The sequence below is a fragment of the Pteropus vampyrus genome, unplaced genomic scaffold (assembly GCF_000151845.1).
Source record: "Pteropus vampyrus isolate Shadow unplaced genomic scaffold, Pvam_2.0 Scaffold194, whole genome shotgun sequence".
In the NCBI taxonomy this organism is placed as follows: Eukaryota; Metazoa; Chordata; class Mammalia; order Chiroptera; family Pteropodidae; genus Pteropus; species Pteropus vampyrus.
Genome location: NW_011888975.1, coordinates 1379978 through 1397304, shown reverse-complemented (window position 1 = coordinate 1397304; position 17327 = coordinate 1379978). Strand labels below are relative to the sequence as shown.

At 38.0% G+C, this 17327-nt stretch overlaps 1 protein-coding gene and 1 pseudogene across 1 annotated transcript in view; one reads left to right on the top strand and one right to left on the bottom strand.

Moving 5' to 3' along the window:
* The window catches only part of PRRC2C (proline rich coiled-coil 2C), a 78004-nt gene that overhangs the window by 596 nt on the left and 60081 nt on the right, over positions 1-17327 (top strand). The gene's annotated exons all lie outside the window — the stretch shown is intronic.
* Positions 14896-15014, bottom strand: LOC111746600 (annotated as a pseudogene).

Below are 17327 nucleotides of genomic sequence, written 5' to 3'. Positions count from 1 at the left end.
CGCGCAAGGACCCGACTCGGCAAGCGGGGCCGGCCGCACTTCCGCTGGGACGGGCTGCCCCGACTCCAGCGGAGGGTTCGGGTGGCGTCCGCGCCCTAGGCCTCTCCATCCCCTCACCTGCGTGCTCGGTCCCACCCTGCGGCTCCCCCCCGCTCTGAGAGAGCAGTGGTCTCACCGCGGCTAGGGTCGAGGCCCCACGTTAGGACTTGAAGAGAAGGGCGTGGGGACCAGTGGGAACACGGATGGATTCTCCCTTCGCCCGAGAGAAATGCGTCTAATTCTTTTAAAGGGATGTGCATTTGTTTTGACTTGATTTGAGATTTTTTTTTTTTTTCTTTGACGTTTCCGACATGCTGGCTTCTAAAGCTACCCGGATTTCCGCGTTGGCCGCTCTTCAGCCTAGGTTCATAGATTCATACCTCGCTAGGGTACTCAGAATTGCACAGTAGGCGGCTGTGCTGTAAGGTTTCATTCAGAAGGCACTAGAAGAAGCAGGATTCTTAAGTGCCTGATAGCTTACTCTTGCAGATAAAAACGATAGGATGATGCTTAAGCGCCCACCAAGCCTACCTCTGGCATTTGTTAAAAGTGGATTTAACCTCTTCTCTTGGTAATTAAGATGCTGCTTTGACTGGAGCCATTTTTAGGTGTGTGTCATAGATGCACTGCAGCATCTTTTCTGGCCCACCTCAAATGTGTTGATCCCCCCCAAAATTAGGAATAGATTGAATTTGAGTTTTATCTTTAGCGTGTACTCAAATAGTAATTTTCTCCCTTCCTGTAATGGGATTTTTCAGAACATAGGCCTCTTGACTTTTGTATTTATATTTTATTCTGGGGAGTTTATATATATGGCTGTTCTCCCTCCACCATTAGTTGACCTTTTTGTGTGTTCGGAGCCCAGTATAAGCCTTTTTATGCACATTACCTTTTTAATCTGACAGCAAGCCTTTGAAGGAGGTGCTGCTGTTATCACCCCCATTTTACAGATGAGGAAATGAAATCTGAGAGAGATTAAAGCAGTTTGACCAAGGTCACATAGCAGCTATTGGTGCTGAATGGATTGGAATTGAAAAAGGATACTCTAAACCATAAAACTGCCTCCCTGTTCCTTGTAATTTTATGAACTGTGGAAATTAAATAAGATACATTGTTATTAACCGAGTTTCTTCTGTTTGACTCCAGTATAGAAACATTGTTGGCATGTGAAAGTGTTGCGAAGTGTGAAAATGGATTATAGTTACTTTGGGGATAGGGTGGAAGCTAATTTTTGTATCCTTTTCTGTTTAAGGCCAATGGAGTAAAACTAACTAGTATAACAAGATACAATTTTAAAATGTGGCCGTCTGATCTATACCATTGATACAGTGTTTCCTCATCTGTAAAGTGGAGATGATGATAATGATAATAGTATCTCGGGATTGCTTGGAAGGCTGGCAGTAGGAGTAACAAAGATAATGCATGTGGAAGGTTTGTTACTGTGCTCAGTACATTAGTGAAAGGTCAGCTGGTGGAGGGAGGATGGCAGAATATAGGTAGAAGAAGATACTCTCTTCCAACAGTAAGTAGTCTCTGTATTCTCAGAATGGAGTACATATTCTTCGGAAATTTAAGATAGTTTTTATATCTTCATTTTTAAAAATACTTTTTAGACTTTTTTTTCACACCTCCACACTGGATGTTGTCTCTTAAAGATTTCTTCTTCATACTGTACAGTTAGTAACCCTAGGGTCAGTACAGAAGTTCTAGCTCATTCTAGCTCATCTGCTCCCTACCCCTACTCCATCCCACCATCCTTATTGGTAAAATATCTTTGAAGATTATTCTGTCTCCCTCTCCCTCTCAGAGGTTTCCTCCTATCTCCCAACCACTTCTTCAGTTTATAAGTCAGTTGAGTAACTTGTGTTTCAGATGCTATTTATACCGTATTTCTGTAAGACAAGGATTGATAAAATGTTACACAGATTGGTACAGAACCCTATTCTCCAGTGAATGAGATCCAGAAGTTGTGTCTGACTGAGTTATGACTAATGCACTTTCAGTAAATCAAGACTTGTCACCTTATAAATAGGGTAACACAATGAAAGCTTATCTCAATCTATGTTAACTGTTGCTTAAAAGTTTTGAGAATTAATTAGTTTTCTGAGTCATAACATTTTAAATTTCTCAAAAATGCCATTGATGCCAGTCAGAACAGGACATCTTTGTGGGTAAAAATATTCTCTAGAGAGGGTAACTTTGGTAAATTTTCTATTGTTTGTTCTTTACCAACCTCCAGAAAGGCTAAATATATACCTATCTTCTTGCTAATTGTAGTTCTAGTCATTTATTTTGCTCTAGGTTAAGAGAATGCCAGTCGTGTTTTGGGGCCTTGCGTGTGCATGTGTTTGCTGGCAAATCAGATCAAGCAAGGGCTGTTACTGAGTTTCAACACTTGTCTAGTTGGCAGACAAAAACTTTAATATGGTTAGCATATACCTAGAGTCTGAACGGAAGGTAGCAGAAAACTTACTGTCAGTGTAATGTCATGTCCTCACCCCTATGTGGTGCTGCTGGTCTCTACATCACAGGAGGGCGGGCTGTAATCCTGGTGCATATCTAGTGGTAAAACACTGTTGGATATCATTTACTTAGCATATTATCTACTTGTTTTCTATTTACTTGTTTGTATTTCGATACTAATCCTTTTTTTCCTAGACTGTTTCTGTGTCTCCATCACCTCGTGTGGTGGTTGGCATACATATACCTAGAGTTGATTAGAGATTATTAAATGAATGAGTTTAGGAGACACAAAGAATAGACTCACCACCAAGGTTCAACTGATGAATGTGTTAGTGGAGCAAAAGAATACTCTGTCATCCTCTGTCATTTTTCTCTTTATTTACCTGTTTGAGTAGTGTCAAAGCTTTCAAATAGCTTGGGCTTATGTACTATATATTGTGAGCTTTATTTGCATAAGATTTTTGTAATTTTTAAATTTTTTCAACAAACATTAAAGAGTCTTTTAAATTTGTAACACCAGGTGAATCAGAGGATTATGGCTTTTGGTTCCCAGTGTTCGCAGTCTTAAGGATTAATAATAAAAGTTATCATGTGTGGGGTTTTTTTGTTTTGTTTTTTTGGCCAGGAGTTCATACCAGAATATAAAAATAAAGATATACAAACAGGTAAGGGAATTTGGTGCAGAAAATCCATATATAGAAAATTGCCTATAGTACAGATTGAGTGCCCAGTCGATTACAGGGTAAAGGCTTGGTGGTCAGGAGAGATCAAGTTATTGTGATTATCCCTTCTAAACAACTAGAGGATATTAATTTTATCCCTACTAAACAACTAGAAAACTGGGATTTAAAGAGGTTTGAGTGATTTGTTCAAAATTACTTAGCTGGTAAATGGGAGTCGAGGCATTGACCGAGAGCTTGTGTGCTTAACTTCTGTACTATATGGATATCCCAGGGCCAGACAAGTCATTCATGATTTTTGCTTTATCTTCAAACCATCTGTCTATTAATATTTTTTAACTGTATTTTAAGTAAGTGAAATTAAAGGAAAAGTGTGCACAATTTTTGGCTTTACAGTTTTTCAACATGTTTTAAAATAAACATAATTTTAATTATTCCTTTATGGGCCACTTAAAATCATCTAACATACCATCAGTAGTGTTTGTATTCTACTCTTTGGGACATAATTGCGAGGAAATGAATGCTGGATAGGATCAAGCAACAGTTGGAATTAATGAAGGCCAGAAGTGATGAAAGCCTAGAATGGAATAGATTCATCAAACAGGAAATGGCAGCATTACAGCAATAGAGGTATAAATTAGAGCCTTAACTATATAATTGAGACAAACATTTCCATGATGAACTGCAAAGTGGAATGGGTTTATTTAGACAGAAATCTAACAGGATGTTTAAGATAATCTATGGCAAAGAAAGGAGAACAAGAATGAATGAGTAAAGAAGGAAGTTACTGTAAAAATCAGGGCGGAAGAGAATAATCTAAAAATAGGATTAGAGCCAAATGTAGCAGAGTTCTGAATACCGCTGAAAAGTGGCTTTTGGACTTGGCTGAGAGATCCTTGGAATTCTGTACTTACCCAACTAGAGGTCGAGTAAGGAAGATGAAAGGTTAAGCCAAGAGGACTCAGTAGTAAGACGTCTTGACTTTTAGGTGTGTTGAATACTCAAAATAAGCCCTGGACTAGATATTTAAAAACCTAGGTTTAGTCAGTCCCTTTGTTACTTAGTGCCAGCTGTTAACTTTTGGGGGAAAGTGGCTCGGCTTCAAGTTTAAAATATATGCATCTCTAAAATAAAGATACCTCTTCCCCTATTGGAGCATTATTGCAAAGATCACATTAAATGTTTCTGTATATCTTTTGAATTTAATATTCTTTGATATCACATGAATCTTAACCATATTTAAAACAGAAAAGAGAACAATGAAAAATAGAAAGTTAAAGGCACAGGGAGAACAGATTCCTTAGGAAGTTCGAAGGTCCCCTCCAAATAAATCTGCAGTCTGCATGGTAAGAGGTAGGTGTGTATGTGTGTATGTGGTTGGAGAATGGGTGTCTGAGAACTTAATAATTGATCCTCTTTCCTCCCTCTTCCCTAATGAATAATCCGAAAGTGCAGGACTGCTGAGTTCGGTCGTGCAGAGGGGCCGGGCCGAAGGAGGCAACAGAGCGAAATCCAGCCCACATTCGGCCTGCAGAGGCCTGAGCCTTGGCTAGGCCTCCCCAGGGAAGTTGTGCCTCCACGTCTCTTCTCCCTCCCAAGGCATCAGCCCCCCATCAAGAAGACTACCAGTATCTTTCCCAAAGGGTATATTTTTCTATTTGCACAAAAGCCCTGTGGAGGCCAGTGGATTCTCTGAAAGTGAAAGGCTTCTTGAGGAGACATATTAAGGCTACATTTAGAAATACATCAGAAACAATTGGGAGATTGGAGAAATGGCCGCTAAGGAACAAAAAGCTTTGAATTTTTTCCTAAGATTGGTTGAATAGTTGGGTAGGTACAGAATTCCAGTTTATCCAATGCTATTTTAAAGATGGGTATTGTAGCTTACTTAATGTTACTAGCAACTGGGAAACTATATTAAATGTCATACATTATCAAATTTTGAAGAGGAGAGGGAAATTTCAGAAAACTACTTTTTATAATTTTTCAGTTCCAATTTAGATTTAGATTTTTGGCAATATGGCTAGTGTAGCTTGGCCTGTATTTTAAGTAACTGTTTTTAATGTTAGGTTTAAATTTTGTAGATCTTAATTGAAGAAACACAATTGGCAGATATGAAATTACTTCTGAAAGTTAGGAAAATGGAACAGATAGAAGGATTTTATTTTAAAAGCAGGGTAAAGAGTGATCAAAATGAGGCTTTTGATAGGTGGAGGTTGGTTATATTGGTGTATGAGTTTTAAAATTTAGATGGAAGAAAACTGGATTTTTGCTGTATGGTTCTGTGAGTTTTAATATATATATTTTTCGGGGATCAATGCATTTGAGGTGGGCCAGAAAAGATGCTGCAGTACATCTGTGACACACACACCACAATTAGGATACAGAATGCAGAAAGGTGAAGTATCTCCCACTTGTAGAGCCAGAGTCTTCTGACATTTTGGAGGCAGAGAAAGTATCCTGCTGAAGAATTAACTATTGAATAAGGATTGAATAGTCAAGAATAGCCTGCATGTATTGATTGCTTGGTTTCTTGGCCATTAAAAAAAAAAAATTTGTATAGTTATATTATGACATTTGAAAGCATGGAAAGAAAGGATGAAAGTAGAAGGTAGGAGAAAGAGATGGTTAGGTTCTTAAGACACATTGTAATGGTAGTGGAATAGAGCCAGTGCTTGGTGGGGAAGAATGCTAACAAATTCTCTACACATAAATTTAAACTCAAAATTCCAACCCTTAAAGGCAGCTCTTTATTTATATGAAAGGTTTAGTGTAATTCATGATGTCAGACGAACATCCTGAAGAGAATGCTTCCTCCCTCCCATTACATCTAACATACTTGCCTTGTAAAAAAGTTGACCAAGAAAATATGCTTTGGTTTTTATTTGTAGTATATAAGTTTTAGAAATATTATTACCATTTTTAAGTTCCTATTGCATTCCGGACACTTCTAAGAGCTTTATACACACTTTGTTTTTAACTCTCACACCAGACTAGAAGATATTATAGTCCATGGAGGAGGAAATTAAAAATTCAGAATTCTATTTAACGACTGGAGAAATGCTTATGCCATAGTATGTGTATGCCACAATTATGCTATAAAAACACCTAGCTAAGTATTAGAGCTGAGGTTTAAACTGAATCAGTTTTAAGAGAATTGTATAATATGAACAGTTTTTAAATCTTATAAGTTGTCAGAAAGAGTGCTCTGGCCATCACCTCGAGTAAATGGTAGACATATAGCTTTACTTTGCTAGAACAGTAATTCGTAGTACAGAAGATTTGATAGCTGTGTTTCTTCTCTAATCGTTAAGGCTTTCTTCTGCACCGGAAACTCAGTTCACATTTGTTCATCTCAAACAGCCCAGCCTTTCTGCCATTCTGATTAGAACTCAACAGATTTATTTATATTACACTTTTTTCAAATGACAGTTTTTAATGCTTTTACTGTAGTGCTGTTTGTAGTAGAGGCATTGAACATATGGCGGTATTCTTAGTTTTACTATTATAGCAGCAAATGTGATCTTTAAAATACTTGGCGTCGCTAACTTTAGAATTACTGATTGGTTATAACAACTAGAGATGGAAGTGACCTTAGAAGTTGACTAGTTCAGCCTCTTACTCAAAGCAAGGTTATCTTTAAAATATTTCCGACAAAGGCTTATTTTAACTTTTGCTTGGATACATCTGGTGACCAGGACACTAGTCAACTTTTAACACTCATATCTTAAGATCCTCCAAATTTCCGAATGTTTGAGCGCCATACTAGTATTCAGCCCTCATCTGTTTATTTCCAGCAGCACTGGGATTTGACTTTCTTTTCAGTTTTTTTGTTTGTTTTTTTTAACAAAGAAACAGTTGTGTTTCTCTTCACAGCAGTTATTTTATGTCTAAAACAGAAAACAAACCCCAGAGAAAGGAGTCCAGCAAGAGAGGTAGGAAGGGGTGTCTAAGTTTGTTTCCTAGAAGCAGCCTTCTCTCATATACCTTGCGGCATGGGATGCAAATTTTGTGCCTCACCCAAATTACAAGTTATTTCACAGCTCTTTGGGTTGTTTGGCAAATTGTAAAAATAGAGAATACTATGAGTTTTTAGATAACTTGTTGACACCTATAGATAAACTGAACAGTTAGAAAGTTTTTCCTTTGTATCCAGGTTAGTTTTTTTTAATATTTGTTTTCATGAAGGGCAGACTTCAGCACAATACTTTAAGCAGTGTGGAAAACTCAAAATGCACTGGAACTTTCACAATTCCAGATCTGTGCTTTAGATTGCTACTGAAATAGCAATTCTGATAAAGCAGTGCTGTCACAGTACTGTTTCTGGCTCTCTCCTGTGTCATATGAACAGGCTGGGTTTGTATTCTGTATATATGAAATTAATTTTTTGAACCATGACTATATGACTCTTCTTATATCCAATTTAATTCTCCCTAACATTCCAAGATCTTTTTCAATCTTAAGAAAGTCATTGAATGCATTGTTACTCTTTCAGATATATATACATCATATGTGACATCAGCTTTCCAGGTTTTATATTCAAGTTTTTGACAAAACTCTTTGAAGGAACAGCATCCAGTATATTAGTTACTCAGGCCACATTATTTCATATCGATCTCATACTTTTAGTATAAAATGATTTTCAACCTCAAATATTCTGTAATTCTCATTTGTGTTGTATTTAAGGAGTGTGTGAAAACTAGTACTTCGATTGTGTTTAAAATCAAGTCAGGGGGTAATCTAAAAGTAAACTTTAGAAAGTTTGTGTTTTGTGAACACTGAGCGGCCTAGGATTTAGAGGAGTGTGGTAAATGTCTGGACCTTTTTATTTTAAATGGAAAATGTGGTTAAAATTGTAATGATAAACAAAATGCTGTTTTCTGGAGTTAATATAGTCCTCCCTATTTGTCAGTTCCAGGTAGCATGAGAAAGTACCATAGACTAGATGACTTAGGCGACAGAAATTTATTTCTCACAGTTCTGAGGGCTGGAAGTCCAAGATCAGGGTGCTGGCAGTTAGGTTCTGGCTCGCACATGGCTTGCCCTCTAGCTGTGTCCTCACACTGCGGGGCACTCTGATATCTCTTCCTCTTAATAAGAGCCCTAATCCCCTTATGAGGCCCTGCCCTCTTCACCTCCCCTAAACCTGAATATCTCCCAAAGGCCTTATCTCCAGATCCCATCTGTCACGTTGGTAGTTAGGGCTCCAACACATGGATTTGAGGGAGACACAATTAAGTGCATAGCACCCCTTGTTTTTTTTTTTAAACAATCTGTAGTACATCGATTCTTATTTTTAATTATTATACTTCAAAATGACATTTCTATAATCTCTGTTAAGAGATATTACTGCTTTGTTGCTATAATTTTTATCCTTGATATTTTACTCTTGTAGCACAATAAGTTTTGATAATAAAAACTTGAATCTTTTAGTCTCTTAACCTCAAATGACATGTTATTATTTTATAGTTTAAAGATTTGATGTTTATCTCTTCTGTAATGAAAATCGGATTCTGAGTTTCATATGGCTTTTATCTTGGGCGCTAGTGTCGGTGTCGAGCCTGGATTTAATCTTGACACCATCACTTTCTAGCTGTAAGTTTGGGGCAAATTATTTTACTTCTCCAAGGTTACTTCTTCATTGGCAAGTTTTGACTTGAGCTTTGAGCTCTTATTCCCAATCCAATATTTTTATATTATATTACATCTGTAGAGCTTGGATTTAAAAAAAAAAAAAAAACTGGTTTCAAGAGGCATTACTAAACTAGACTGTATAAAACTTGGATTCCTTTTTATGTTAGAAGTGGGAGAAATATCAAAGATTACTCTAGGTTTTAAATGTAGAGGTCAAGGACATGGTTCTGTGAGGTAGGGAGAGGAACATGTTTGGGAGAGCAGAGGAGCTTTTTTAAAAAAAAATTTTGGAATAATTTTAATCTTACAGAAAAGTTATAAAAATAGTATGAAGAATTCCCGTATTCCTTCATCCATGTCCCCTGATTGTTAATAGTTTACCGTATTTGTTTTATTATTCTGTGTGAGTATGTGCACATGTACTTGGTCACACATAGTATGTGTGCTTGACTTTCAATGTCTGCTGTGTAAACCTCATCATCCTGAAACCTGAACTTCAGATCACAAGCTCCTATGCCTCCAATTCTCCCACTCAGATCGTACACTTTACTTTGTCGTACTTATTGAATGAATGCTATCCACAGGAAGCTTGGCTCAGTAAACATTCAGTCGTTACTACTGGTCGGACTTTCATCCAGCCTCTTGAAATTGCCTGTCCCTTCTGTTCTCTTCCTCCTTCTCCTCCAGCCTTTCTGACCTCGCTCTCCGGCTTGAACTTCCGGGACGGGTTACCCTGACCCATCCCTTGGCCGTTTCCTCACCTCCCTTGCTTTGCTCTACACCTGCCCGGCACAGCTCTCATTCCTCACTCAGCACGCCTGGACATGCTGCTGGACCCTGAGGGGAGTCCTCCAGCCGCAAGACGGGGGAGCACTGTACCCCGGTCTCCAGCTCTGCCGGGCCGTCAGTGCTGCTTGTTAGCGCCTCATTTTCCTACTCGGGCTCTTTCCTCCCAGTTCTTTGCAAACGTTTTCAAGCCTCAGATTTCCAAACTGTCATCTCCACTCGGTTGATGAGGACAGCATGTCTGTCATTTGTTCCCAGTAGTTCCTGATAATATAGTAGGCACTGGCTAATATTTGCTTGAGTGAATGGGGGGATTAAACATTTTGAGTTTGTAGTTCTGTAGAAAATTTTAAGATGTTTTTTCTATAGACGATTAAAAACGTATGTCCGAAGAGTGTAACTTGAAGAAAAGTTTTGGAAATTATCCTTTTTGAATCGGTGAACCGTAGATGGGATGGCCAAGGAGAAAGCTCACAGAGCTGGCGAGAGAGATGGCAAAAGCATATTAACTTTGAGAGAGAGGGAGAAAAGAGAGAGAAAATGAGACTGAAAGCTGTCAGAGTCGCAGAAACCAAAGAAAATGATTTACAAACTACTCATGTGCATGTGATACCTGACTGTTATTAAATACTTAGCAGACATACTTCCTTGTTCAGTGAAACATTCGTGCAGGGTGCACAGTGTGCCCGTCTGGAAGTGGTTACCATTTCTTTAAATGTTAACTGTTTGAATCAGTGCGACATTGTTCTGTATTTTCCAGAAGGACTAAACTCTCACCATAAGAATGCTGGGGAAAAAGAGGTAAACAGATCCTGGATGTTTAGATTCCCATCATGGTGAGAAAGATGATTGTCATTTAATTGAATTTGACAAATTGGCAATTTGTGGAAGTATGAGTTTTTTCCAAATGTACCAAATTTTAAATATCACTTAAAATGATATTTTCAGTATTGAATGCCTTTCGTGATGGTAAATGAGTAACTTTAGCCTCTCATAATTTTTAACGCTGAAGGAATTTTAGAGATCACAGCTTAAAGAACAGTCTGCTTTGACAACACTGACTTTTTTTCTTCCATTTCTTTTGTTCATCTTAACTTTGGGGGGGAGGTGCAAAAAATATCTGTTTACAAGGTAATTGTTCAAAATCTAGCAAATGCAGCTGCACATGGTTTGGTACATCTAATTTCAATGGAAAATTCTATTTTTTTTCTTTTTTTTTAACCAACAATGCTCAGTGAGAGCCATAGAACCTTGAATTTAGAAATATTATTAGTTTTTCTTCCCTTAAGCAAAACCAAAAAGGCTTTGGTTTTGCTGACTAACCCACAGCCCTTAAGGATTTAGATTTTTAGGTACATGGTAAGCAGGACTGTAACAAAAAAATGTTCGTAATAGCGTACAAATAACAAAAAGCTTTGCAAAATTAAAAGTGATATAAGTAAAGGATATATATAGTTTCTTTGATCTCTTTCAACTGTGCGGATAGGTTTTTTGAAATTAGAAGTTGGCAAGTTGAAAAATGCTCCTATTGAGCTTACTGTTTCAAGGGTTTTTGAATTACTAATTATGTAAATTGTACCATTTTGTTACTTAAGTGTGGGTCTGCTGAATGCAGCCAAGCATTTATTCAGCAATTGAGGGTTTTGATTAGTTTTTCCCTCCAGTGTCTCTTCATGGCATTTCGAATAACTCAGCCGCAGTCCTTATCCTAGGCTACTAGGCCCTGCACACTCGGTCTTCCACCTACTCCGACTTCCTCTCTGCCTCTTTCCCTCAGCATGACCTTTATACTTGGACTTCCTTCTCCCAGATCAAAATCCGTTTGTTTTTCCAGTGGTTCTCACCTGCGCCTATACTGTAGAGACACCTGGAGGGAACTTTTCATAGAATACTGTTGCCAGCCATTCCGATTTACTTGGTCTGGCACGGGGCCTGGGCTGTAGTATCTTGTAAGGTCTTCCTGGACGAGCCGGTGCAGCCTGGGCTGAGAACCACCGATTGATTTTCTTAGCTTGTGTTAGTTCCAGGGCGATGTTTCCCCTCTTTGCTGTCCCTTTACTCAGTTCAGTTTTTATTCATTCCCATATTTTTGTTTACTTACTGTTTGTTAAAAGTTCCGTGAAGGTGAGCCATCATCTATCTTTTCAAGATACATTCTGACATTTAAAACAACATTTGAGTTTATTAATGCTCAGCACATTTGTTGTATAGATGTTGTTGAATGAATATTGTCACTGCAGCATAAGGGAGGTACTTTGAGAAGGCCCGATGTTTCTGTGTGACCCGTAGAGGGTTGCTTTGCTAAATTGTATTTCAGAAAATACACTAATTACTCCAGCAGGCTTTAAGAGGTCATTGTTTTTCAATAAGGCTTTAGTATACAAAGGTAAGAGCACACAAGAGAGATTTGGCAAATTTGTTTTCCTGGAAACAGTGTTAAAAATGTGGGTTAGGTTCCCACTCCAGTGCTCAGAAGGAAGAGGCATTACCATGCTTGCAAAAGCTTCCAAGGTGGAAGAGGGATCAAGACAATCCTATGTCTAGTGTCCATTTTCAGCCACAGCCACACCTGTGCCTGGGCTTTTGCAGTCTATGGTGTCTCTACATTCTGCCCTTAGCCCCCTCTAATTCATTCTCCACATCATAGTCAGAATGATATTTTTAAAACAAAAGACACGCCTTTGCTCAGAATCCCATGGTTTCCCATTGCTTCAAAGATAAAATTTTAAATCCTAATAGGCCTACCTCATTCAACCTTCTCTTTTGTTTCAGCTTTCCCTTTCTTAGAGCTTTTCTGTTTTTGAACATGATTAGCATATCGGGGCTTTAGGTCCTTTCCATTGCTTTTTCTTCAGGCTCAAGGCTGGCTCCTTCCCCATTTGACCCACATTAGAAGCCTTTCTCTCAGAGAGGCCCCACCCTCCTCTTCATGGGGGGGACTGGAACTGGATGTCAAATTAACCACCAGTGGCTAATGATTTAGTTATTTATGCCGTAAAAATCCCTGAACTGGAGCTTCCTATAAGTGGAGCTACGCAAACTCAGGTGGGGACAGCGCCTGCGCTCAGGACCACTGGGGACCTCAGCCTGTGTATCTCTTCCTCTGGCTGTTCATTTGTATCCTTTAATAGGTTTGTAATAACCTGGTAATCTAGTGAGTTGTTTTCCTGGGTTCTGTGAAATGCTGGAGCAAATTAATCAAACTCTTGTTCATAGCTAGCCAATGAGGCTGGACTTTAAAATGGCATCTGAATAGCCGGGCTAGGGGGTGGTAGTGTTGTGGGCCTGAGCCCTTACTAATCTGAGATGGCATGCTCTCTCTCCAGGTAGGTTGTGTCAGAATTGAGGTGAATTGTAGGACACCCAGCTTGTTGGCCACATAATCTGAGAATTGCTGGGTGTGCCTTCCCGCCACACGTGTGGTAACCAGAAATGTCAGCAGCAGCGTGTTAAGAGTAGAGAAGACATACAGGGGTATTCTTAAATATATGGGGGGAAGGGGGTACAGGGGAGGGACACAGATTGATAAGATATAAAATTGCAGAAATCAGCAGACCTGATAAGAAATAAAGAAAAACAACAATAATAGACCTTATATTGAAGCAGAAAATGTCAGAATAAGCAAGGAATCAACAAATAGTGCTTTTATTCCTGGGGTTGTTGATAAGAAAGCAGTTAAAGATTCTTGTGGCTACAAAGTTAACCAATAGACAAAAGTAGAAATGTGGAAGAGAATCAATTGGAAATAAAAAACAAACCTATCTTGGATAAAGGAGGAACTCAAAATCAAAATTGCCGAACTAACACAGAAAACACCTCCTATCAAAAACATATACAATCATGATTCAGAGAAATGGTCCTAAGTACTTTCATTATCAGACAAAACAATAAGTTTAAACGTTACCTAAAAAATCATGAAAGAAAAATCAAGATAAAATAAAAACAGAACAACAAAAAATGATAAATCCAAGGGCTAGTTCTTTTGGAGAAAATGTTACCTGAATCACTCTTAATTTTAAGTTAGAAATGAGAAAGTTAGCATAAAAGACACATGAAGAGAAGACTTGAGAAGTAAGGGATTTCAAGGAAAATAGGAATTACCAAATTTGTCTTAAAACAGAAAAAAAAACCAAGTTACTCAAAATGTGCCCCCTCCCCCCCACAAAAGTGTCTGGTTTAGGCATTTTCACAGAGGAAGTCTGGTGTCATTTAATAGAGACGTTTCTCATGCTATTTGCAATGAATAGCCAGGCGGGGCTTGGCAACTGAAATCTGGCCTCTGGCCTGTTTTGTATGGTCTGGGAGCTAAGAATGGTGTTAGAACTCAGAGCTATAACTTAAATAAAGTCTAAGACTCTATCCTAAATATACTAACATAGGCTAACATAGGGTGTAAAAAACACAGGGATGTTAACAGGGATGTATATGTATGTGATAAAATTTATTTATAATATACATCAGTCATTAAGTGATCCATACTTTGAAACATATTTATCAAACACCTACTATGTATACTATTTTGTAGACTGGGAATACAAGACACAAAATCTGCTCTCCCAGGCCTTACTTTCTAGTGTAGTGATTAAAATAATAGGTAAACAAGATCATTTCAGATAGTGACAAATGCTATGAATAAAACCAAACAGAACAATATGAGAAAATAAGGGGCTTTTAAGAATAGAATACACCACAATTTTGTTATCCACTCACCTGTTGGTGGACATTTGAGTTTTTTTCAGTTTTTGCCTATTATAGTCAAACTGTGAACCAGAGTACAAGTCTTCATATGGATATATGTTTTTATTTCTCTTGTATGGAGTGGGGGAGGGGAGGTTTGGTTGATGAATTTTTTTCCTTTTTAAGAAACTGCCCAGTTGGTTTTCCACGTGATTGTAACATTTTACATTCTAGGAGCGGGCTATGAGAGTTCCAGCTCTTCCATATCCTTATCAGCACTTGGTATAATTGTTCTGTAATTTTAGCCAATACAGTAGATGTGGGGAAGTATCTCATTGCGGTTGAAATTTGCATTTGCCATTTGTATATTGAGTCCTGAAAATTTTATATAGATTCTAGATAAAAGTCCTTTATCAGATATATGATTTGCAGGTTTTTTCCCAGACAGTAGCCTATCTGTTCATTTTTAGCAGTATCTTTCAAAAAGAAGTCCAATTTATATATTTTTTTTAATTTATTTCTTTTAGGCGAAGCAACCCTTGGTTGACCTCACAAATTGCAAGGACCTTGTCAGCTTACAATCCCTTATTTTTTGTTCTTTATTTTTTATTTTTTGCACCTACAGCACCTGGTCTTCCTAGGTGGTCTCCCATCCAAGTACTAACCAGGCCTGACCCTGCTTAGCTTCTGAGATCAGATAGGATCAGGCTTGTTCAGGGTGGCATGGCCATAGACAGAAGTCCAATTTATAAATTACATCTTTTACGGGTTATGCTTTTAGTGTACTAAGAAGTCCTTATCTAACCCAGGGTTAGATGTTTGGTAGTTGTAGATTTTAAATTTTGTCTGTGATTCTTTTTTCAAAAATTGAAATAAAATAAATATAACATTGTATAAGTTTTAAGGTGTACAACATGCTGATTTGAGACATTTATATATTGCAGTATTATTACCACCGTAACCTCACCTGACACCTCCGTCAGGTCACGTAATTTTCTTTCTTTTTCTGTGGTGAGAACATTTAAGATCTTGTCTCTTAGCAACTTTGGAGTATATAGTACAATATCATTGACTGTAATCATTATGCTGTGCCTTAGATCTCCTGAATGTACTCATCTTCTCACTGCAAGTTTGTGCCCTTTGCTGTGGTCCATTTTCAACTGAGTTTTGTGAAGTATGGATCAGAGTTCAGTTTTTAATATGTGTACACAGTCGCTCCAGTACCATTTGCTGAGAAAACTATTCTTTATCCACTGAATTTTCTTTGCATTTGTCAAAAACCAGACGCTCGTGTGCACTTATACTTCTAGACTCTGTCCCATTGGCCTGTTTTTTTACACCAACACCTCACTGTCTTGATTGCTGCTTTTTACATGTCTTGAAATCAGGTGACTTTGGCTCTCCATCTTCTCTTTTCAAAGTTCTTTTGGTTATTCTAGATCCTGTCCATTTCATTATGGATTTTAGAATCAGCTTGACAAATTCAGACTCCTTCCCTCATTTTTTTCTGAGATTTTGTTTAGGATTGCTTTGAATCTCGAGGTCTGTTTGGCATGAACTGACATCTTAATTTGGGTCTTTCGACCCATAAACACAGCATATTTCCATTTATCGAGGTCTTTAATGTTTTGTAGTTTTCAGTATGCAAACCTTACACATTTTTTGTCAGCTATGTCCCTAAGTATTTCACATTTTAATATTATAAGTGGTGCTTTAATCTCATTCCATTGCTACTTTCTTATTGAACAGGTTGAATACAGTTGTAATAAAATAACTGTTTTATGTTCTTGTCCAGTAATTCTAACATCTGAGTAAACTGGGCTGGTTTCAGTTGATTGAGTCTTCTCTTTAATATGGTTCATATTTTTCTTTGCATGATAATTTTTAATCGGATGCCACAATATTTTATTTTCTTGGGTGCTGGATATATTTTCATTTTTCATAAATATTCTTTAAATTTGTTTGGGGCTCAGTCACCTGAAAACAGTTCGATCATTTTGGCTGTTGCTTTAAGGTTCCTTAGACACGACCAGGGCAGTATTCACTTGCGAGCACTCTTTTTCCCAGCACTACTGGGATAAGGCGTTTCTGAATAGTCTCCCCAGCGCCCGGTGGATAGGAGGCTTTCTGAAGTCTGGCTGGTGAGGACAGGCTCTGCGGCCCGCCCTTTGCGGGTGGTTCCATCTTTGGGGAGTTTCTTCCCACACACGTGCAGATTGGTGGTCTGCATACTCATGGGGGTCCTGCAGTGTTAGATCCTAGCTGCCTTGGTCACCCGGAACGCTCGGCCTCATTTTTTTCAACTTAGGGAGTCTGCCTGCCTCCCTGGGGTTCTCTCAATGCCATGACCTGGGGACTCTCCAGACAGTAACTTCAGGTTCACTTCCTTTGTTTTCTGTTTGTTAGGGCCCTGGCCTTCCTCGCTCTGTATCCACGATTTGTCATCCAAACAGTAATTACATCTTTTAAAGTATTTTTAAGTGAACTATACAAAGTGAGACTAAGTCTTGATGGTGCTTAGTCTGGATTGGTTGGATTCTTTTGATACTTTGTCCTAAAAGTAATCCTTTAAAAAAAAAATACATTATTTTATGTACTGTAGTTTTACATTCCTAAAAGTAATTTTTTGAGCTGGTCACTGACTTTTCTCAAGTATGTTGAATCAAGTTTGAACCTAATTGAGAGTTTCAGGGTGTCTCCTAAGCCTTTCAGAAGCAAGACACCAAACAGATTAGTGGGCTAAATTAAACTTTGGCTTTAAACTGAAAGTGTCCACACTTAACTGGCAAACCATCCATCATGTTAGAATTGGACTTTCTGATTTATTCAGTCTTATAGTTTATAGCTACAAATTCTGTTTTTAGAAATGCAAACTTTTATAGCGATGATCATGTTAAGTGATAGTTTATCTTTTGATTGAATTATCTTTTGTTTTCATTTACAGTAATTTCAGTCATGTTATGTTTTACTTTTTTTCTGGTATAGTAAGTACTGTAAAACATAAAAACGAAAGAGACTCAGTATATGAAATATAAATTTATTCTCTAT